The following is a 24,362-nucleotide window of genomic DNA, read 5'->3' as shown; positions in this document are numbered from 1 at the left end:
CCATGACCCAGAGAAACAACTTCCATGTACTCGTGTCACGGGGTATTCCCTTTTTGCGGGAAAAAGTGTCGGAAAATGTATCTAAAATTAAACCGACCGTGAAAGCGCCGTGTCATAGGCCTAGTATAAGTGTTGCTCGCTCCTTAGACCGAAAGCGGTCGTCCTTCTTTCCTCGTTGCTGGCGGCTTCGCCGCTCACCCCTCACGCGTTCTCTAAGTCTACTGTGACTCCAAAGAGACTGCTCGCAATCTACTCTCTCCGGGTCATGGGCTCCTGATTCAGTCTTGTTTTAACCTCACCACAGCTGTCATCAACGGCCAGTCACCTAGTACATCTGTCCGCTCATTCCACGGTGCCGTTGGCGAGAGGAGCGTGATACCATTCTTCATGGACTTTTTGGTTCCTATTTTCCATAAGATCGGCGGAATCTAGTGCTTATTGTAACAGGGGGCCATCTTGGTTTCAAATATACCGTGCGCGTTGGCGTCGAGGTTTATAGCGGTAGGGAAAAGGAGCGCCCTAATGACACTCTTTCCCTGTTTTTATGTACCGAGGGGTAGGCGTCGGGATTTCTAGCGGTAGCGGCTGATACTCTTCCCAAGGTTTTACTCGGTACATTTGAAAAAACATTTTGGCCTGTTTTAAACGTCGTGCTACTGCCGTGCTAAGCTGGCTCGACTGTAGCTCGACTGCAGCACGACAGTAGCACGACTTGGTTTCAGTCGTCGAATTTAATTCAGTCGAATAGAACGGCTGTTGCCGAAAACAAAACACAAAGATAAAGAAATAGTTTAGCAAACTTGTATATGTACTCTAATGTATTTATAGTTTATGAATTGAGTTCGGCTCGGCGGTAGCACGACGTTTGAAACCAAGTCGTACTACTGCCGTGTAGCACAGCAAAGATTGCCGTGCTACACGGCAGTAGCACGACTTGGTTTCAAACGTCGCGCTACTGCCGTGCTATAGTCGAATTTAATTCGATTGAATTCGGCATGGCAATAGCACGACGTTTGAAACGGGCCAAAGATAGCCCAGTCCGTTACAGCCCCCCCCCCCCCCGGGCGTTACAATAACCACTCCACCTCGACGATCTTATGGAAAAATAAGAGACTATGAAAAACCTCTCGTTATTATTACTTTTATCGCCAACTGACTAAATTCACAACAAAAGTGTCTCAGCAGCCAACAGCTCGAAAATCAGCTAATTCAATTACAATGGATCATTAAAGTAACCATACAACATAAATGTTCAGGGGCGGATCCAGGATTTTTTTCAGGAGGGGGTGCACTCGTCTCTTGCTCTACTTCAACACCAATAAACCACATAGTTGTTGTTGTTTTTTTTTTTGCAGAATACCAGTTGTATTAGAAAACCGCAGGTTATCTCAGGAAGGGGGGGGGGTGCGCACCCCCTGCACCCTCCTCCTAGATCCGTCCCTGATGTTAGAACGTTTGGTCTAATTGTCAGTCGTAGCGAGAACGACCCGGAAATGGCCCACCACTAATACTTTTGTTTCCTACTTGGAAGTGTGGGCAAGAACCAGGCGAGAGACTAATTATACGATGGAAGATTCCATTTTGCCTTGAATTTGGAAAAATCCGAAGTTGACTTCGGACACACACAACGAACAACAGACCGAGGCTGCTACCATGTTGAAAACCGTCAAAACCGGGATGATTAAAAGTGATGTTACCCTAGACGATTCGCAACGACGATTTCAGCGCAACACAGCGTTGCAATATTGGAACAATGTTGCAACCATTCGAAACATTGTCGCAACAATGTTGCAACTCTGTGTTGCGCTGAAAGTCGTCGTTGCGAATCGTCTCGTGTAACATCACCTTAACAGAACGAATCAATCATTTTCCTTCCAGTCTACTCCAAAAACCTGTACTACTGTTTAAAACAGTAATTTTATCCTACACTAGCTGCTGGCTGTGTCCTATGCTATTGGCTTTTAAGAAGTAGCGATCGGTTTGTTGCCATTCATTAATCATACAAGAACAAGGGTATTAGTATTAAGCAATATTTCTTCTGCCACGGTCATGTTTGGATACCATTAATTTTACAAAGAACAAAAAATAGAAAGTGTGAAGGGTTAAACTCAAGAGTTCTGTTCTGTCAGGGTTTACATCTGTAATAAGTAATATAACCGCCCTTATCTTTTTTGCAGGACATTTTACATGATCCACACTTTGAACAGTCCATGTGATAACTTCTGTGTTGGCCCATTACCATTTTACATACAGGATTGTGAGAGCAAATACACTATAAGAAAAGCAACAACAGAAACAGTTAGACTGAAGAAAAATTAAGACTTTAAAAGATTGTGCCATGGAGTGACGTTTATTTCAACGAATTCAGTTTCTCTAAGACCCTGTTTACATGGAGTGGGGGACCCCGGTTTAGTGGGGTAGGTTTCTTTTGTTTTGTGTCCCTCAGAGCGTGAAAACAAAAGAAACCAACCCCACTAGACCGGGGTCCCCCACTCCATGTAAACAGGCCCTAATAGGGAACTCGGCGACGTCAGGGCAAAAAAGCAATAGGTTTAGATTGGCAAAACAAAAACTTTGCACGTACATCACGCTTTTTTGGACATTTTTTTGCCGTCGCTGCACGACTACAACGTGGTAGTGCCTACTAATTCACGTTTTGTCGAGAGCGTGAACACAAGACAACGACTTTCTTTTTCTTTTCCTGAACTTTTATACAGTCCTTTAGAATTCAACTCCAGAAAAATTTGCCAACATTTGACGAATTGAAGGAGGTAAGCGCCATAAAGTTTAAAGTAGCGCGAATTCACTTTTTTAGTGACGTTTTCGTAGCCGTCGCAGTCATTAGGAAGCTTTAGGTCGAGGACGCGACGGCTTTTACAACGAAGTGACCGAGCAAAAGCCTGGAATGAGAACCGCGTTCTAAGCGCGGGAAAAATAAAGCTTTAGTTTTGCGACGCGAGGTCTGTTCGACGCGCTAGTTCAATACTTCTATTTTGACAAAAATAAAAGATAGGATCGTTTGATAAAGCCTAAAATTAAATATGCTGTTAATGTGCTCGGAAAAGCAAGTCAATGATGAAGAATTTTTTTTGTGTGAAGAAAAAATACAGTATATCAGCCAATTCCTTACTCGTCGAAAAATAAATTTTCTCTTGTAAACAAAATCTGGCCTAATGTAAAGCAGATCTCCGCTTGGAAAAAACCTCCATCTGCCATTGATTCTTCTAAAGCTATACGATCGTATCTAAAGCGTTGTATAATTTTTATTTAACAAGCACTTTGGAAACATCACATTACGTGCTAGAGTAATCTCCTCATGAAAAGACTCCTACATAATCAAGACTAAGTTCATAGAACAGTTTCATACTTTGGACATGTTTACATGGAAGTGGGGAACCCCAGGTAGTCAGGTAACCCGCCTGTCCATATAATCTCTCATTTTAATTTGATCACGTTTACATGATAGGTGGGGTGACCCGCCACCACATGTTACCTCACCTCCCTGGGGTCCCCCACCTCCATGTAAAAAGGCCCAAACATATGAAACTGTTCTATGAACTTGGAGTCTTGATCGTGTAGCAGTCTATTCATGAGCAGATTACTCTAGCACCTAATGTGATATTTCCCTAGTGTTTGTTAAATAAAAATCAATAGAAATAATAATAATAATAATAATAATAATAATAATTATTATTATTATTATTATTATTATTATTATTATTATTATTATTATTATTATCCTTCTGGATAGCTTGCTAGAGTTTTCCTTAAATTCTTTGTTCTTATTATTATATTTGTTATTATTATTATTATTATTATTATTATTATTATTATCATTACTATTAATATTATTATTATTATTTTTATCCATTTATTTATTTATTTATTTATTTTGAAAATGATAGAAAGAGAATTTTAGGGTGCCTTACCGGTGGACGGTACCGCCGCCGCCGCCATGAAAAACACGGCGTCGATTGCAGTAACAACAGCAAAGTAAAAACCAGCAACCATTTCCACAAACAAAGCTGCATCTTCAATGTCTAGTTCAGTCGCTCCTGCGGACACAGCAAATATCCAATTTCTAATCGTTAGTTGATAATCAGCTACCTTACGGATATACTTATAATAAATATCCAAAAATTCTCCGTTCGTTACCTTTTTTCTGTAATATTGACAGCACAGACCAAGACGAAAGTTCCTCTGTTAGCCGAGTTTCAATACGTGTCGAAGAGATTCTCTTAATAAACGGTCAGGTGACGGAAAATCGCTTTTACGCGATTAAGAAACAAACTTGAACTCTATTTAAATAAAAACGAGAGATAGCCAAATCAAAAGAAAGGAAAGTAAGACTCGTAGCAAAGTCTACTATGGCCAAATAATTTTCTTTACATTGGAAAATATTACTAACCAGGCAAAGGCAGTTATTTTTTAAATTCAACTAAAGTTGTTTCTCTTTGAGAAACCTTGGAGACAAAATCCATTTCAAAAGAATGATTTCCTTATAGCCTCAAGTTACTGGCCAAACATTAAACAAATGTGTTTTTATGACGTCAAATAGTAAATGGCCAACTTTACTTTTTTCCTTTCAAATGTTTTGTTTCCCAACGCTTCGCGAACCTATTTACCACTGAATGACAATAATGCAATAATGTTGTTTTTTTTTAGTTGATTAACTCGAACGAAACATCTTACGGTGGGAAGGAAACGTTGTTACATTTCATTCCTATTTCTTTTCTAATAAATCATAAAATCCTGTGAACATACTTGCAAGCAAAACTAAACATATGAGAGGCCCCAGTTGTTCAAAAGGTGAATAATGTTATCCAATGGATAAATCTCTATACAGTGAAGGGCCAACTGGATTTCCATATACTTAAACACTGGATACGCGAGTTTGTCCGGTGGATAACGCTATCCAACGTTTGAACAAGCTAGACATGGTTTTTATATGATAAGAAATGGGACATTTTTACGTACCTAACCGACCACTTGGCGAAAGAGACTAACTGGGAAAACTAAACGTTTATGATAAATACGAACTTACCACCAAACTATGGTCAAAGTCCTTGTTTTCTGGCAGAGATTTGTAGTATTTATTCTCGTCAAGAGATGAATGCCACGGCAAATAACAAATGATTTGTTTTGCAGGGCGTTATTTTAAACCGGTAGTCACAATTCTCCTTCACAGCCCTAAAGTAAAAAGTTAATGAGGACGGTTGTAGATCACAGAACAAAACCCGCAAGACAGTGAGAGCCTTCAGTTGTTTGTAAGAACCTAACATTTGCTAGGCTTAGACCCCCTATATGTAAACACATGAACCTGATAAGCCCTAAAATTTGAAACAGGTTGTTATTTTCTAAAATCAAGTACATGTATGTTATATTCCGAAAAGGGACTTCAAAATTCATGTGATCAGTGCTTCATTTTCTCCTATAGTCATTTTAAATAAATAGTTCTTTGGTAGGCAGTTTTGAAATAAGGCCGGCGGAATAGGCAGAATATCAATGAATTATATTGGCTTTCTCAAGAAAATAAGGACCTGTCTAAGAACCCAAAAAGGCTAAATTTGTGCTTATTTCCATTTATGTAAGCATCCTTTTAGTGATAACTTCAGGGGCACCCAACGAGAATATAGTTCAAAACCACTTAAACATAGCACTGTTAAACGTATTTTAGTATTTAAACGATAGATATAGGCATATTTTTATCCCATGAAATTTGTTTATCTGTTCGGATTTCCTAGCTGAAAGTCTAGTGATCCGAAAATTATAGGGATCGAAACTTACCTTTTCGAAAATTTCAGCCAGAAAAAAGGCTCCCGAAAATTCTAGGTGACCTTTTTAGAGTAAAGATTCGTTAAAAATGGACAATTATATCATTTTTTAGATGTACGAAAATCATAGGAGAGGCAGGCAAGTAAGAAATTTTACAACAAATGTTCCGAAAATTCTAGACCTCAAATCGTCTTCCGAACCGATATTTTCCCAAAATTGACGTTGAGTGCCTCTGTAACTTGCAATTGGGATGGTTGTACAGATATTTTTCGTCAATAAATCGAGGTTTTTTTATGATGAACGTGTCATTGTGTTAACAGTATAATGCCTTCTCCGTTGTAGTTACGATTTTTGCCATATCACTATACAAAAAGATGCTAACCTGTAAATCCGAAATGGATGAATCTGGGAAGCTATTAATGTCGAGCGTCAATCTGTTGATGGCCTTTTTAAGGCCTGTCCTAAATGTAAATATTTCTAGCCTATCTACGGCAATAGTGTGTTAAATTTCTTGTTAAGTTTACATCTTGACCAAATATTAGTTTGATACCTGTTATTAAGTTATAAGCTGTATTGTGGTGGCGAGGGCCGCTTTTTAACACACTCCGATGGTGTTAAAAATTACCGCTAAAGCAAAAGCAGTTCCCGCGTTTTCACCGAGTACAGCGCCATTTTTACGCGCGAAATTTCATAGCGACTCGTCTGATTTTTTTAAACCCGATAAAGTTCTAATGGTCGCTTTCTTTGAACTTTTTGACGTTGCCATGGTTATGACTCACGATAAATTTATCTCGGGAGCAACGGGTTACCCGTACACTTTTGTGTAGAAATAACATAAAACAAACAGCAGTAGTACATCTGTGTCATTAGCAAAATGCATTCAATGACCAACTGTGAAGTTTCGTTATTAATCTATACATTTTAAAATGAGAACGGGAGTTAAACAATATGGGGGTTTGGTAGGGTAGCTAATGACAAAACGTGTGCTAAGTGCAGTGATTCAGTACTACTCTTTACTTATTCAAGAGTTATAGAACGTCAAAAGTGGTAACAAGGGTACCAGCTCCTGGAGAACTGAGTAGGAGAATAGGTGTTAACAACATTGTTCCCAGATTTCTCTCCTTCCCGTCCCCTCAGGCGCGTTTCTTGAAAGTGCCGGTAACTTTTCTGACCTAAGATAATATTCAAATCAAAATCTAAAGAATATACGGGTGGGTCCTACAGCTAACAAACCAGTCCATTTTGTATTGTTAACTGATAGTTTTATCATATTATCTGCTAAACAAGAGACTATAAAGGGGACAGAGAGGGCATCCCCCATATACACCCTATTCCATAGGTAATTCGTCTCGAGTTATTTTTAGAATCGGGATAAAGTTACCTCGCGCGAGGCGTGGATGTTTCGTGGAGGTTTCGCATGACCAAACACCGTGCAAAACATGTCGGGCGAGAGGCAATGAAAGCGTAAAAAGATCGAGAGCATTCCTGAATATTGAAGCGAAATGAGTCGGGGCTCACCTGGGAAAAAGGAATCGCTATTCCATAGGTAATTCGTCTCGAGTTATTTTTAACACCACAGATCTCAAGGGGGATTAGACAACAGCTAATCACATAGCGCGAATGTCTTCCGCGTGGATGACCCACGCTGAGAGCCACGCGTCCTTCACGAAATGACGCAGAACAAAATGGGGGAAGACGCGGAGAGCGATTTTGCTATTCCTTTTGTCGACGAAAACGACTACAGCGAGATTTCTACGAAAGCTGTGTCAGCGAAACCGAAATTAAAAAAGAATCGCCCTTTCTCTCTTGTATAGAGCTAACAGTAGAGCAGGGAAATCCTTAACAGACCTTAACACACTGAATATTCTCTCAGGATCATTTATAATTTACAGTTTGAAGAGAGCAATTTCTGGTTTGATGTTTATTTTTTTCAGTCTTTATAGCGATTATTCCTACCCACTTACTTTGTCAATTGTAGGCGAACCCTCCTAAAACTGAATTTCAAGGGACCATATTCAAGCTCAGAAAGAGAAATAAAATTTCGTCGTTGCTTATTTACGTCCTCCATAAAACGCGAAATTAGGCATTTTCACGTCGTAGTCGTGCAAAAACGGGAAAGAAATGAACAAAAAAGTGTGTTGCACGTGCGAAGTTGTTGTTTTGCTAATTAAACCTATTGTTTTTTTGACGTTCTAGTTGTCCAGTGACTCCTTTTTCCCAGGTGAGCGCCGACTCATTTCGCTTCAATATTCAGGAATGCTCTCGATCTTTTTACGCTTTCATTGCCTCTCGCCCGACATGTTTTGCACGGTGTTTGGTCATGCGAAACCTCTACGAAACATCCACGCCTCACGCGAGGTAACTTTATCCCCATTCTAAAAATAACTCGAGACGAATTACCTATGGAATAGGGTGTATATGGGGGATGCCCTCTCTGTCCCCTTTATAGTCTCTTGGGTAGGGTTAAGTGTTGTTAGAAGTTTTGGTGATTTTATTGACAGCTGTAGAAACAGCACTGACCAAAACAGTTATTTGGCCTGTGGACACGTACTGGACACTAAAAATGGTCACCGAGATAGCAATTGCAAAATCCAGGAAGAGGGGCGACCTTGGAGAGCCAAAGAGCGGCAAGATCAATGGCAGTTGCCAGCCACCCCCCTGGCAAAACCTGAATGATGTTTGTCTTTTCCTAGAGGTCCTTTATATCCCAGTTGGCCAGTTTGGAGAACTCATACTGTATGCGGTTTAAGGTTACTTGAGAACACTGAAGCATGATACATCCCTGTTTTCGCTCGAATTAATAGTTTAAAAAAATATGGTGATAATTGTATTCAACTTGTGTCTCACTCGTTCATGGCGAGTGTTGTCAAGATATAGAATTGAACATTCGAAGCCTCAAATAATGTTAATTTCTGGGCATTTTTCGGATATTAAGTACTCCAATAATCCAATCTAGTCCGTACAATTCTTCAACACGAATTGCTTGTCTGAGAAAAAAACAAAAACAAAAACAAATCCAAAAGAAACAAAGCATGAAAGAAATGAAAGTTATGTTCTCGTTACAGCCTAAAAGTTTTTTTCAGATCTAAAAAAGAAAACCTATCCCTAAAAAGCTAAGAGGAATTATTTCAACCAAAAGACTTCCCACCGATCCCCTGAAAAAGTAAATGACGTTCATTTGCATGAGCTAGTTTTTCAATTGCGGAGGAGGGGAGGGGAGGGTGGGGAGGGGTGCAAACCGTCTTAAAATACGCCCGCGTTTTCGCCTGATGAAGGCAGACGACGCTAACGTTCACCTTATACGTCACTTAAGAAGCGAGAAGGAGACTGGATCAAACTGCTATACAGCCGCCGTTTTCAGTGTCGTCACGCAACGCTCCTCCCCAGCGTCGAGTTGCGGAGCGTTGCGTGACGACACCGAAAACGGATGTGTAGCAGACTAACTTTTACCAGGAACAAGTACAAAAAATGGCCATCAGCTGACCGTCGCGTCCCCACTAAAGATCCCAGAAACAGATACTGGAGACAGTTCATCTCCACTAGCCTGGGTGGCAGGCGTTCGAAAAGGAAGGGGAAGGGAATTAGGGCGCGAGACCACGCGCGAGGGAGGAGGGTTTCCTTCCCTCCCTGCTCGCGCGCCCCCTCGCGTTTCTCTCGCGCCTAAAACTCCCTTTCCCATCCACGCAGGCTACATCTCAAGTTCCCTCCTTGTTTCTTAAGTGGCGAATTAGCTTAAAAGACGAAACTTCGAAAAAATAAAATTTCGCCCTTTAAGAGAAACCAATAGAAGCTGTAGTTTCATGACCGTGTTCAAGTTGGAATCACTCTCCTATCAAAAGAGAGTGTCCCTGAATCCGCTCCCCAGATATGTCAAAATAAAATAAATAATATTCTATCAGCGCAAAGTTTGCAGTTTTTCGGACCTTTACAACAACGCCAATGTTACCAGACAAGCTTTTTCCATGTAGCATACACATGCATATATACATTCTTATTTCCCATTTTACCAGCTCGGAGAGCCGTCTTAGTTCCTGAATCTTCTACTAATTATTGGCAGGTCTTTCGTTAAAAAAAATTATCCAATGAACACCAGAAGGTGTTTCCTCGAGTTTATACTGGCGTGCATCTGTAGAGATAATTGCTGCCCCGCGTTTCACTGTAGACACAATAGCAATGTACCCCACAGTCACAATCACTGTAGTGTAGATCAAACCGCCCGTCAACTGCCTTCACTCGACAGACGCGTGGACACGACCGAGAACACTGTGAAGACAAAACAACAAATAGTAAATGAAAGAGCGTCATAAAATTGAAGCTTTTAAAGGGGCATTGTCACGTCATGTGCTATGTCACGCCATCTGCTATCTTTTTATAAAGCTAAAACGTTTTTTGCATCAATTGAATTTAAAAAATAATGGTGCTGCTTTGTTCTTTAAGAATATACATGTATTTAGACATTGAAACTGTTTCCTTTCGTCAGTTAAAACAGATGGCAAGGATAGACGTGGATTGAAATTTGAAAAAAGTTGCTTAAAACTGTGCCAGCAAAAATGATCAAAATACTATTATGGTTAGTGCTCCCTGATGAAATCTGTTTGATTAATAGAGCGGTTTTCATTTGAGTGTCGAAAAGTAATTGGTTTTGCACTTTCTACACGATGCGATTGGCTTAAAAGATTCGCGTCACCTTTTCATCCAATCAGAAGTAAAACCAAAGCCAATTGTGACGCGCTCGCATGCATTTTCCCGCGCTTTGCATCAGCCACATGTAATTACTTCGAGTTTTGATTGGTTCAATGTATTGTCTGTGTCCTATGTGATTGGCCAGAGTAATTACTTTGGTTTTGGTTTTACGACACTCAAACGAAAACCACTCTACCTCTACAGGAGCGTTTTGTGTTGAAGTAAAGGCTCTAAGTAATGAATTTAGAAAGGATTGACTTATAACAGCAATATCCTCGCGGCAAAGCCATTTTTAGAAGAACTGAGAGGGGATATCACATCTAGAGGAGGTAACATGTGCCAAACACTAGAGACGCTGGCTGTTCACGCTCAATTTTCATCTTAAAATTTTATCGCTGTCGTAATACACTCTTCATAAAAGACATAGCAGTTCATTTTAGAGTTTCGACGACATTACAGGGTTTTTCAATCACTTTGTTAATAGCATTCGCCCCATGTAAGATATTGATCCAAGACAGTCTTGGATTCTGGATTCCGCGCTATAAGTGATTTAAGTTTATGATTGTATACTCTAAAAGTAGTAAGGAAATTTATCCGAGAAGATGCTTTTGAACAGAAGAAAATGAAAGAAGCCCGGATTAAAATTTAACCGCGGGTTAGCGCTAATCGGCCTTCGAATAACTGGACCCAGGATTACGGATTTCACAAACAAAAAATTCACAGATTCCAGAATCCGGATTACCTTACATATAGGGCGAATAACTAGTCCCTGGCTCGAGGAAAATATCGCAATTTCCATGATTTCTCTACACAGGAAACAAGGCTTGTATGCCTTTTTTTAAAATTTACTAACAATATATGAGTTAAACTCTTATCTATTGGCACTATTCATGTATTCTTTCTTTAGAGGACAATTGCCGCCATCTTATTCAGATTACCTTTCGGAGAATAATAATTATTCATTCCTATTATACTACTACATGAGAAATTTCTGCAATTTGATTGGCTTAGAGCAGTGGTATTTCAGCTTAATTTGAAATACCTACGTGTGAAAATTACAAATCTAATATGGGTAGTAGTATAAACAAATAATAGCATGATTTGTACGTGATATTTCGCATAAATACCACTCGTGATATTTCAAAATTGTCTCAAATTTCACTCGCCTGACGGCTCGTGAAATTACGTATAACAATTTTGAAATATCACTTGTGGTATTTATGCCAAATATCACTACAGATCATGCTATTACCTATACTAATACAAGTTCCGCTAACAAAGTACACATTAAGTATGAAAGAACTAATTATAGACGTTTCTCAGTAAGATATGGAACAGTTTGCCAAATTGTCTGAAGGAAATTAAGTCTTTGCAGTAGTTTAAAAGAAAATTCAAATAGTTGTTCAACAGAAATATACTGACTCTACATAGTGGAACATATATACAGTGTAATACTCTTGCCAACATATTCAAGACGAATAAGGCCACCATATTCAATACGAATGTTTGTAATGCATAAATTAAAGGGGACCTCCCCGGAAAAGCTCAGCTGAGCTTGCAGACATCTCCTGCTAATAGATTATGTTATAGATGTAATACAGTTGTAATTAAGTGGCAAATGAAAGATTGATTGATTGAATGATATAATCAATCAAAGAAGCAATCCGCCTCCAGTTTACCGTATTTATTCGAATAAGCGCTCAACCTCGAATTAGCGCCCACCTCGAATAAGCGCCCATCCTAACGGCAGAAAAATTTAATAAGCGCCCAGCCTCGAATAAGCGCCCACCCCCACGCCCAACCCCTCCTCCCAATCAAACTCAAATAAGCGCCCACCTCCACCCCACCCACTTAAGTGACAATGAGATTGAAATTGAAATTGAATAAGGACTAATTACTGGAGAGTTTTAGATCCGAGTTTGCCGCGAACCTCTAACCGCTGGAGGTCACGTGACAAGTCTTTCGCGTCACGTTTGAGGTTTACGCCGTGCGTTTTCACGTATGTCATTTATCTGAAAGGTTTTAGCGTATAATTCTTGTTTTATCCCACGTAATGATACAAAAATCTTGTGGAGCAAGTCTTTATCCATTAACAGAGGCACAAATTCGGGCGAAATGCTAAATTTGATAAATCCTATTGGATCTTAAAAACAAGTGTCATTCATGGCTGGTGATTCAAAATGGCGGCCGTAAAATTGCAAGAAGAACTCATGTAAAAAATTACAGCTCTTTGCTGCTAGATAACCCAGTGTTACCGTAAATTTATTTTATTTTCACCGGCTGATTTTTCTTCTATTTCTAAATGGAAAAATAAACCAGAATCCACTTCTTTAATCCACCGCCAATCTAAATCGAATTATGTTTGAACGTCGAACCGCAAACGGGTAACCGTAAATCGCGGTTAGAGGTTCACGGTAAACTCGGATCTAAAGCTTTCTAATAGGAGACCTCCCCGAGGTCGGAGTTTTCTTCAGAGTATTTTACAGAAACCTTGATTTGTTACTTCTTTGCGTTTTGTTATTAGCATTTATTGTTTTGTTGCAAAATAAACATACTACACTTGCTGAAAATGGTGAAAATTTAAGAAGCGCCCAGCCTCGAATAAGTGCTCACTTCGAATAAGCGCCCACTCTCAAGGTCCAAAAATTTAATAAGCGCCCAGGGAGGTTAATCGAATAAATACGGTAGTCAGAGTTTCGTTTTCATATTAAAGGAAAGAGTGGCCTATGCGGTGAAACCCACTTTGAGGTGTTCTTGTGCTTAGTTTATATAATCATTTAAGGGTTTAATCTAACTGTCTAGAGGTAAGAAAGCTTCTTTTGCAATTAGTGACAGATCTTATTCCCCCTTTTCTGAAAGGCCGATTTTAGCGCTAATCCAGGATAAAATTTAAATCCACAGTTGCATTCAGATTTCTCTAGATTTTTTAGAGTGTCATTTTGTGTTATCATAACTGGATCTCAGAGTAAAGGTTCAAGAACATTTTATAAGTTACAGTTATATGTTTCTAGACAAGAAAACTGCGCTTCAACAAAATTTGACTCTGTTTGGCACAGCTTATTGTGATAAAACCGAGAGATTGGGGGCGGGTGTTCAGTCCTTAGGAAGTTGTTCTGCAAAATTTGGCTGGGGGGAAAAAGGTGACGTGTTATGATAAAGAAAGCTACAAGCACTCTGTCTGGAGGATTAGTGAAGAAAACTGACAAATAAGTGCTGAATCACTTTCGCTAAAGTTTATTTATGCGGAGTCAGTCAGAAGGGTAGGATTGGAAAACGAAAACGTTAAACGATTTACACCAGTCCTTTTTCCTGCAAGTTTAGAAGGACGTTCACCGCCAAATCGGGCCCAAGGGCAATTTATATGCGTATAACCTTGGAATATAACTATGAAATCAGGGGGGGGGGGGGGGATCCAGGATTTTTCTAAGGAGAGGGTACACCACTAAGAAATGGCGCAATTGACTGGTGCACCCTCCCCTTAGAATTGATTAAAACCCACAATGAGCTAGCGGCCAACTCAAGCTATTTCCCAAAGGGAAGCTCTAAGGAAAAGTGTAACCGCAGCTAGACTTTAATATAAGATTACGCCCACAAGAATTCGGATATTTTTGAAACCCCATACTTTTTTTACACGAATCGGCCTTCAGTTCACGCGAAGCCAGTGAAGCCGGTCACCGCCGGAAACATCATTGTTTTGAAACCGCTCTCCAGAGCAGTTTAAGGCAAAATATGCGGTTTCAAAAATGTCTGGATTCGTGTGGATATGGCTTCAATATTTGAAATTTCATATATATGAATTGCGGGTAAAAGATTTAACACGTGAAAGAATATATGGCGGTCTTTACTAATGTGTTCGAGTCATTCACTCATGAGTTTATGGTTGCGCACAAAGGGCGATGATCTTTCACGTGTTCAGTTTTCCCCTCTCAATTCAAATGTATAAATAGATATGAAAGTTTATAATTTCACTTTCACGTCTTCATCCTTCACGTCATATTACGAATTCGTAAAGTGAGCAGCTCACAGTAAGCTTCATAGCTCTGAGCACTGCTCTCGTATCACAGGGTAAAGCCTGAATCCCGCCTGTCTTAACCTTAGGAAGCGACACTATGTCAAGCCCCTTCATTCAATCGTGTTTGCACTCTGACCAATAATACAAGGCCATAACGTATTCAAAATCTACAAGACGGTTAAACAGTTGAACGCTTCGCCTAACGGTTAGGTATCAGTGTTACTGTTTGGTGCGCTCTTACTGTATCTGAAAAAACCTTCCAGAGCAATCACGTCATAGAAACGTTTATTTTGCGGGATGCCTTTGAGCAAACTCTATAAAAAATGTTCTCTTATAGTTTAATATGCTTATTTTAGTGACGCCCTTTCCACTCGAAAGTCGTAAAGTTTGAAATGCAATAGCTAAGGCGGGTTGAGAACATGCCCTATCGTGCCGCTTCTTATACTGGTTTGCGAGACTTTCCGCCGTCATTATTCATAGATGTCAATGTCTGTTAACCCTTAGTTATCAATTTTCCTCTCTTTTAAGCCAATCTTATATTTAGTTAATTACTTTCATTTTATGGTTAGCGTTGAAGTTAAATAAATTCAAGAATACTCTATAGGCTGCTTTAAACCAACATCAAAGTTCACCCTTTGAGAACGAGAGTGGTAGGGAACCGTGGTTGAAGATACAGTCATCTCGTTTCCGGTAGTGAGATTTTGGTCTAAGCCTGGAATATCGCAGCAAAAGTGCACAAGCTGAACAAACTAGTTTATCTGAAGCGTTTAATAATCCCAAGAGCACGCTACTCAAGATTTAAGTATGAGTAAGTACGTTAGTTATATTAATTAATGAAATATAACTTTGACTTACCCACGCCAATGAATTGTCAGGCTCCCTATCAATAGACTTTCGCTTTCTAAACTGATTTGAGGCGCCTTTGAGGAAGCGAATTCCGTTAACTCCATCGGTGATAAGTAGACTCATCAACAACAGCACATAAACATGTAGAGGTGTTTGCAACATCTTCACAGGATAAAACGATGCAACTGGGAGAAAAATATCGCAAAAGGTCACCTCATAAGCAAACAACTTGTATGCTTTCAGGTGTGTCTTACACGATAGTACCCAAAACTTACCAAATAGTCAAGTGAAATTTTAAAAAAAATCATGAAATAACAACGGAAAAAAATAACAACACGTGCCACATTGATGTTACACAGAGGTGTGACTAGATGCACATGCAATAGCATGCACTGCAACCTGTTGGTGATAAAACGTTTAACCTCAGATCTCAGATGTGACAAACATATATTTTCTCCTTACAATATCATTACATCATATAGAGAAGAGGTTATGAGAATTAAAAGAAGTGATCACCAAAGAGAAAATGCTTTGATCATTTAGTTAAATTCTCTCAACCAATTCTTTAAGGAAATGTATATAGATCAGTCTGGAGAATAACATGTGAACACTGAGACTTTAGGGTTTCGATAACGACATGACCTCAAATTACAGGGGCACCCAACGACAATTTTCAGAAAAATAACTGTTCGGAAGACGATTTGAGATCTAGAATTTTCGGAACATTTGTTGTAAAATTTCTTGCTTGCCTGCTTCTCCTAGCATTTTCGAACATCTAAAAAATGGTATAATTGCCTATTTTCAACGGATTTTTACCCTAAAAAGGTCACCTAGAATTTTCGGGAGCCTTTTTTCTGGCTGAAATTTTCGAAAAGGTAAGTTTTGATCCCTATAATTTTCGGATCACTAGACTTTCAGCTAGGAAATCCGAACAGATGAAAAATTTTTAGGGGATAAAAATATGCCTATATCTACCGTTTAAATACCAAAATACGTTTAACAATGCTATGTTTAAGTGGTTTTGAACTATATTCTCGTTGGGTGCCCCTGAAATTAGAAAAGTTAAAACGGTAGCTCCCAATCCAGGTGCGTCTTTAATAAATTGTAGCTGCCATTAAAATAATAGCCTGAGTCCATGGTCTCAAATCTCCCGGCTCCCTGTCCCGTAGGAAAGTTTTTCACGTGGTCTGCACAGATTAGCTGGTCTTGTGAGGTCGATGGAAACTCGGGGTGAAAGGAAATCGCTTAAATCGCAATTGATCAGGAAAATAACCACACGGCAAGCAAAAACAAGCAAAGTAAATAGGGTAAGGTGTATTTTACCGAAAATTCTAGCTTGGCTCTATCTTCTTGAATCTTTTACCTGAATTTCCTTACAAATCCTTTTATATTCACGGCCATGTTAAGGATTATGCAATACGAGACGATCAAACTCTCATGTGAGCTTGGGCTGCCTGTAGTCGATCAAGAAAGCAAGCAAGCCGACCGTTTCTTTGTGATATGGTTATGTCGCTGCCTAAGGCCTACGCGAATGTACCTGTGCTGTACGTTGACCAGTTGTTGTTACAGGAAAAACACAATGGACCAGTTGGCTTGAAACTTTCTTGAAACAAGATTGATCAAGATTTGATTTAAGACCTTTGACTTCTGCTGCAAAACGGTCATTTCAGTTACTCTGGAGTTTTGTTTCGTTTAGTACATTTATGAACGGTTTAAAATGGCATGGAATCAGGGCTTTCCATTCATTACTCTGGAAATAGCGAAGGGAATGAATTATAAATGAAAAAAATCATATATATTTCGTTATAGTTCAAAACGCGTCTCCACTTCCTCAAAAAAAAAAATCAATGATCAAAAATGGATTTTCATTATCCTTTAAACCACTGTTTTACTGTCTAAACAAAAAGGCCAGACAAACAATTTAAGTAGAAAATATGCAATTCTAAGCTTCGAAAGAACGTCCTCCTATCCTCTATCACTAACAACTGTTACTAACCTCTTGAAATTCAACAAGCAGAAAGGCATATTTTCCGGCCCCTGGGAATCGAACCTCTAGATAAGTGTAGTGTAATGATATGATAAGTATTCTATCTGTTTCTTATATTTCTCAGAAGCTTCGGGTAATTCTAAGTTTCTGTGTCGTGACCATTTTAAAGGATCTATTTCTCAGTATTTTTATGAAACAGTATATCTTTTATCTTTATCCTCTCTTGACAATGAACACGAAGCCACATTAGGAAAAAATACTGAAGAATTCATGGTATCGAAAATTATGGTAAACGCCATTGTTATATTCCTAGACTTTCACTCAACTAAACAGGGACTGCCATTGGTTGATTCTTGGTCACATGGCCTTGACTAAAATCAAATGTATCCCGATCGTGATACATTAAGCAATGTACCCCGCTCGGGATACATTGCAGCACGTGATCAAAGCATGGTGGAAAGTGGCGTGACAAAAGGCGGGGAAAATACTGCCAGGTCCTGTCAGTTTTCTTTTTCGTGAATGAACAAAACAACACAAACACGAAGCCTCAAGCTAAAAAGCAACGATTTAAAAAGTTATCCAAGAAGTTCCCAGAAGAAAAACAGCAGCTAGTGGAGGAAAATGATGCAGATAATGTAGGGAAGGTACTTTGTAAATCATTCATTCAGCGGTTTTGAGAATTAAATTTGTGTTGCTATAAGTACCGAGTCGACTGTTTTGGTTCGCTCCGGTTATTCTCTCGTTGCTGTTGAAGTGAAAGTCTAGAAATATAACAAAACACTTAATGTCAGGTCCCTCGGGAAACCAGTTAGTTTTGTTTTCCCTCGAGTCCCGATGTTTCCCTCGACTTCGTCTCGGGAAACATCAGGACTCTTGGGAAAACAAAACTAACTGTTTCCCTCGGGATCTGACATTAAGTGTATATTATCAAACTGTATCGAAAGCGCGGCGAGGGCCGAGGGGATCATACTGAAACGCGAGACTTTGATCCAAAGACGTTCATGACCCGCCTGTTTTAATCGCTGCCTCTGTCTTTCCAAGATCAAAAATGTCTTAATAGGGATGAACCTGTGAATAATATCATTGGGGACAAGTAGGTTGAGGGATTTGTAAAGAAGACTCCGCCGAATTGAATGGGATTTGGGTTCCGAGAAGATATATTCTGATTCACTTTTCCATATAACAAATAATGGTGTAAGCCCAATGAGGGAAAAGTTTAACCCTAAACATGAACACCATAAGAGACTTAATTAATAGATACGGAGTGTAATAACCGATAACAAAAGTATGGCTTTTGACAACTTGTTCCCCTTTATACAAGGTACCCATTCACTGATTTTGATGATTTCAAACAAACCTCGATTATGTGGTTTTTTCACGTTAAGTTGGAATCAAATGTTATTTCCAAGTGCCTAGGAGAGTCTACTTGTACGCTAAATGCATCGTTTCTTTCAGTGAGTATATTCTTATCGTTCGATCACCTTTGTAAGTTCCAAGTTCTCTTTACCCGATCGGTCACTGTGGCATTATATTTACTTGATTATGGGGAACAAGATGAGCATAAGAACAGATGAGCAAAACCAAGCAAAATACTTGATAGAAATATGCTCATGGATGATGCAAAGGCCACTGAGCCTGAGAACTTTGCTTTCAGGCAAAAAATTAACTCACACCCAGTGCACCTCTTTAGACTTCGGTACATTTAATATGCTCGCATTTTTTCGAGCAGTTTAGTGAGGCAACAGCATTAAGCATTATTTGAGCATTTTAGTGGAATTTTCCGGAAAATTATTATATTTTTCGGACAAAATAAAAACAAAAAAAATTAAGAAAAAACAAACACTTAACGTTGAAATTCCGAAAACAAAATTCGAATGCCACCCTAAAACAGCCGTTTACAGAGGACTATTTTATTTTTCTGTATTAAAACCATGAATACATTGTTGCTTTTCGAATACAGCTTAATCGTGTTTTTTTTTTCACGTTGAAATAAATAAGAAAAAGCTTCTGTATGATGAGCATTATCGAGCATTTTAGTGATTTTGGGGGTAGACCGAGCATTTTAGTAGAAATATGGAGCATTTTAGTGGCGAAAACAAAGCATATTGTACAAATTAAAAAAAGGTCTACACCTCTGACATTCACTACGTTACCTCTACGAGCCTTGAAGGGGCTGTATAATGTAAAGCTCTCTTTTATCTAACTGCATATACTCTACACAAGAGTCTACAATATTGATAGAATTATTAGAAGATCATAAACAACAACCATGACCAAAATGACCAGCCTACGAATTACAGGCCTACAAGGAGGACTCAATAGACAAAAAAAATCAGACAACGGTTTCTTCGTTAAGCTAGAAAAAATGATTTTTCTTCTTCATTTGAAGTCTGTTAACCATAAGGCAGAGAAATCAACCGTTAGCCGTGAGAATAGCCCTAACTTTCGCGCAATAACTCGATTGGAAAGGCTTGCTACGCAGGCTACCGTAAGAGAAGCCAAAATATTAAGCCGTAACCGTAGATAACTCCAACCCACTGAGAATCCCACGCAACAGTTCAAAAATCGAGTAAAGGTAAGATTTGAACACACGTACATCTGCTAGGCTGATCGTACTATGCAAGAGAGAATTCTTGGGCTACAACACCGTTCTGTCAAGGTTTTATTGCTGTCGTGTCTCTGTGGTTTTTTTGTTGTTGTTGTTGTTGTGTTTTTTTTCCCAAGGTTTTTTTTTCCTGATCAGATTTCTTGTAGATACTACGTTCTTCGACAGATTCGTCTGTGGTCCTTTGCAGCTAGTGTTGTAAATTGAATATAAGATAATGATTTATCAATCAGCAGCTGTAATTACAATGTATGATCTCAAGAAAGGATAAGCTCTTGATGATTGTTGTTTCTTCGTTCCTGTCTCTTTACGAATATCCAATTGGCTGGAATTTGACTGCTTACCGTAACTCAAATCATATGTATAGCAAATTGGCCTTACAGCATCGTCGTTCCCATAATGCAAAGCGGAAGAGCTTTAAAATGGGCTCGTGGTTTTTTGATCTAATTAATGTACAACAGCTGGTTTATTTTCATTTTTTTTAACACCTCAAAGAAATAAATATGCTGTATTATAAAAGTGATGGTTGTGGCTTTGCGGAACTGAAAGAAGGATGTTGAGGTATTTTTTAAAATAAAGCAGCTTTAGTCCGACTCTACCAAATCTTTAAAAAAACAAATGGTAAATATTCAAGGAATTTTTCTGTAGTCAAATAAGAATCGAGGACCTTTCCAATACCGCCGATGAAAGCAAGAGCTCTTGATGAATGATAAGGACCTCTCGAGGGGTTTTTGTAATATCAGGCGTAAATATCCAAGGACAGACTCTGGAACTTCAGCTCGAAAGCATTGGAATAACAAAAGACTTTTTGAACACGATCGAAAGTGAATATAGAATCATTCTAAAAAAGAATTGCCTTGCCGGACACTTCACCGCCGTGAGTACATAGAATTCAATCGAATTGTGAAACAGAATTCATCAGGCAAGACTGCAAGAACTGCAAGACTGTAAGACTGCAAAGCTCGTGTCGGGATCTTAAGTTGAAAGACAGTACCGCAGGGGAAGTCGTTGCCAGTTAATTGTTAATTGAATTAGTCGTAGTTAATTATCTTATCGGAAGAGGCACGTGGCTTCAACACTAGTCACAAATCGTTAGTTTTTAAACAGACACCGTGGTTGTGTACCATTTACATAGGCAAACCGGTCGGTCCACGGTATAGGCAAATGGTACGCAAAATTCACGACCGTGGTGAATTTCGTCCCGGAATCACGTTTACCACTTGTACAAATCAGATCCATTTACCGGAAAACGACCGCAAAGGCCTGAACCGGTATTAAAGTTGACTTTGAAGAAATGGAACACTAATTTCCGATTGTAATATTCCGCCCGCAAAAACAGGACTACCTTTTCAGATGTTTCGTTGCTCCCGCAAATTTTCCGCTGGAGCGATCCAAAAAGTCGTGTTCCGTTCACTTTCCAGCCGGATTTCCCGGACAATTTTGGTGAATGGTAAACAACCCATTTCTCTTGACTCTTCTTGAAAATTTCTTACATTCATTCTTCAACTCCTTTGTTCTCACTGAAGTGTGACTCTATCCTTCCCCAATGTTGCGCTACTTTGGAACAATGAGACGACTGTGATACCCAAATCACCATTGAGGAATGGAAATGGAAACGGCACACGAGTGTTTCATTTTTGACTAGTATTGTAACCTGCGAATACAAGCCGTCTCTCCCGCTCGCTGAGACAGCTGTATTCGCAAGCTAGCCACGTGGCTTTAACTGATATTTCGGCACTCTATGAAAATCGAAAATGGAAGCGCGTGGCGTCCATTTGGATTTTGAAACAAAATTATAAAACCTGATTTAGTATAGCTAATGGTATACTTTTTTTTTTCTCTGAGTCAATAGCCCATGAGGCCTTCGGCCTCATGGGCTATTGACTCAGAGGCCATGAGGTCGAGAGGAATAATTGTTTCAGTAAAATCCAACTAGTTGGTCAAAACTATCGAGACAAAGCAACTTTAGCTAGCAAAACGCGATTCAGCTGCTATTATTTTGGTTTTCAAAGCCGGCGCTTTTCTCTACTAGTGGGCTATAACATATAACCTAGTAGTCGCTCAACCAATCAGAACGCAGCATTGATAATAGACCACTAGTTGGCTTTTTAAGTATACGACAACTTAAAGAACGGATCACAGCAAAATAAAAATCTTTTAAATGAATACAGTCAATAACTTAAAAAAACAGAGGGCGGAACAGTTAGAATATTTCTCTTTAAAGGGATGAAAGACTCCCGCGGACCGCAAGAGAATTTCGCCCATTCAAAATACTTAATCGCTTCCTAAGCCGTTATTTTGTATCTGCAAGAAGAAGCAATTTACTTTTAAGATTTTAAAAATGGTAGACTTAACCGACTTACCACAGCGAGACATGATTTTTCGACCTGAATTTTAATTTTAGCCATGATGGTCGCCGGAATAAACTACTGTTGTAACCCAAAATCGTTAGCTTGTAGTTTTAATTTAAAAGCTAAGTCGGGCCGCCAAAACGGGTATTTTTATTCATTATTAAGAGAGTTTTATTAGTTGTATTAATCACAAAGGTAATCAAATTCAGTGTTTTTGTTGCAAGAAGTATGATTACCAGATATTTAATTACGACAAAAGCTTCTTTGTGGAAATTAAGATTGTTATTTTTTGAGTGTTTGGGAGATATTTTTAAGGGTTATAATATCTTTAAGCCTCTGGTTTTGTTTAAACGGTCCAGGAGAATTACGACTTCCTATAAAGCTTTACTGAAACGAGAGAAACCATAGATAGCCCAACGTCATTATTTTCAACTGTTTTAAATTTATTGGATGCCATTCCTCTATTACTAAATTTTGATGTGAAATAAATTATTTGAAATTTAAACCTCATTACTTGCCAGTTTCTGTTCAAAGTTGCCGCAAAGCGGTGAAACGCGACAAAATATTGTCAGCTATTCGATTTCCATGACTTTGAATGTGAGACCGCCGACAAGGGAACACCGAGATTAATTATTGACCGTGTAATCAGTAGAATAAAAATGCGTGGTTGTTTAATTTAAGGCGTTAGGCAAATATCATTAAGCTTTTATCAGCAGATTTTTCATTTGTACACGAGTTGTCTGCCTGAGCGAACGCTTTCGTTACAGGAGACTATCACCTTGTCAGACCAGTATCAACTAAATAGCCCGCCAAAAACTTTCAAAGAGTAACGGAAACCTGTACGTCCCATGGTTAAGAACAGTATCGTCAGCAACAAATTGGAAAATATCACATTTTACAAATACAAGACACAGGTTTTTTATGCTATCAAGTGGATTCCTTTTAAGTTCAAGGTTACCTTGCAATCGGCGCTGTAGCAATCTTCCACGTTAATACAAAGGGTGTCGTTGTTCGTGTTTGTCCGCCTGGCAATCTAAATTATTGAATTTCCCTCTCTCGCTTAATAAACAATCAGGAATGGGCTGTGATTGGTAGATACCGATCGTATCCGAAAAGATCACACTTGGGAACTTGTCATATCTGCACGATCAGTCCTTATCTTTGCAATGTTACTTTCCAGTTGAGAGGAAATTAAAACTAATTAGAACTTTTGATGAGCGTAAGAGAATAATTGCAGGGATTTTAAGAAAATTTGTTATCTTAGTTTTAAAATTCTTTTCCCCCAAAGTTTTGACGTTCAGATTTTCGTCTGTTATTTGCCGGCTATTCAAAACTCTTGACTGGACAAGGTCACGATCTGGGTAACACCCGTTCACGCAAGCTAATAGCACTGTCACAATTACCTTATTTAATTTATTAAAAACAGCACTGAAAGCACAATCTTATCTCACCAAAACCACGATAGTAACAGTATAACAGATAACGTTAAACGCCACTCATCGTGGAAAGAACTTAAAGTGTACTAAAATCAGTGCATAAAGAATACGCAGAGAATAATTCTCGTATCATGATGTTATGCTTTTGTCGGTCCAGATGGTATTACACGTATTTTTTCGGTTTTTGTACACTTCATATATGTTGATTGAATTTTAATGAAGATAACCGGAAATTCTTGACGGTCTGAGAGGTGACCTTTTCGTGCAAGACTCTTGCCAAGAACAGTGAAAGCAAATATGTATCGGTCACATTGGTTAACTCTGGTCAACACAAAGTGTACTAAGCCTACTTACTTTAAATAATTTTATTTACGAGAAAATAAAATTTTAAAATTTTAAAAAAATGCTGACACGTAAATGATCTCCCCAGTTTACGATGAAATCTGCTGAACCAGAACTTAGGATCATATAAAGGTTCGAAAGTTTTGCCTGAAAAGAATTTGACAAATTAGGGGCTGACTAAACATTTCAAGTTCGAAATTCCAGCCTGGCATCATTTTCCCCTTTGGATATTAATAGAGCTTAGTCAGTACATGGGAACGCGGTAACGAAAATTAAAATGAAAGAAAAAAGACATCTAAATAATGCGATTAAAATTATCCAGATT

The 24,362-nt window shown here is 38.8% G+C and overlaps 2 long non-coding RNA genes across 2 annotated transcripts; both read right to left on the bottom strand.

Annotated features, from left to right (window-relative positions):
* Window positions 1-2,014: 2,014 nt before the first annotated feature.
* Window positions 2,015-6,206, bottom strand: LOC140938942 (uncharacterized). The gene is made up of 4 exons (XR_012165581.1): window positions 6,158-6,206; window positions 5,045-5,190; window positions 3,930-4,055; window positions 2,015-2,272 (listed from the first exon to the last, which is right to left on the bottom strand). It is a non-coding gene; the product is annotated as an uncharacterized lncRNA (long non-coding RNA).
* A 3,047-nt stretch (window positions 6,207-9,253) lies between these two features.
* LOC140936798 (uncharacterized) lies at window positions 9,254-23,561 on the bottom strand. Its single transcript, XR_012165411.1, has 3 exons — window positions 23,218-23,561; window positions 15,326-15,501; window positions 9,254-10,038 (listed from the first exon to the last, which is right to left on the bottom strand). It is a non-coding gene; the product is annotated as an uncharacterized lncRNA (long non-coding RNA).
* Between the last annotated feature and the right edge of the window lie 801 nt (window positions 23,562-24,362).

This window comes from Porites lutea, chromosome 5 (genome assembly GCF_958299795.1).
Source record: "Porites lutea chromosome 5, jaPorLute2.1, whole genome shotgun sequence".
Lineage (NCBI taxonomy): Eukaryota > Metazoa > Cnidaria > Anthozoa > Scleractinia > Poritidae > Porites > Porites lutea.
The sequence above is the reverse complement of the archived record's forward strand: the minus strand, read 5'-3'. Positions and strand labels throughout refer to the sequence as shown.